This window comes from Penaeus monodon, chromosome 24, assembly GCF_015228065.2.
Source record: "Penaeus monodon isolate SGIC_2016 chromosome 24, NSTDA_Pmon_1, whole genome shotgun sequence".
NCBI classification, from domain to species: Eukaryota; Metazoa; Arthropoda; class Malacostraca; order Decapoda; family Penaeidae; genus Penaeus; species Penaeus monodon.
The window spans coordinates 26251692-26252091 of NC_051409.1; the positions used below are offsets into that span (position 1 = coordinate 26251692).

Here is a 400-nt window from a genome sequence, read left to right on the forward strand (position 1 = left end):
TTATATGCATACACAAAGAAACCACTCCTATAGATTTTAATGAAATGACAGGTAGTAATTAACGGTAAACGATTAACGATAAGTAGTAATGTCTAGACCGACCAGCTTAGGGGCATCGCCGAAAGATAAATCATTACGATTTCCACATTTATCGACAGCAAATGGCAAAAACATGTTATTTGTTATCACTGAAAGTTAGGACCGTCATTTCTGTGATTTCCGCCCCTGTTAACGGTAATTTATTCCTCTCCCGCAATGGCTCTTAGTAATTAGTTCATTATTGTTTCACCTTTACTCAGGCCTATTGTAACGAAGGGCGTCGGCAGGTTAACGCTGGCCATAGGCCTAGTTTTCGCACGGAACTCACGTAATATTCGTTGATGACGTCACTGGATCAGAT

General features: G+C 40.2%; 1 protein-coding gene across 1 annotated transcript in view; it reads left to right on the plus strand.

Moving 5' to 3' along the window:
* The window catches only part of LOC119588687 (serine/arginine repetitive matrix protein 2-like), a gene marked incomplete in the record, with an annotated part of 176340 nt that overhangs the window by 171716 nt on the left and 4224 nt on the right, over nucleotides 1–400 (plus strand).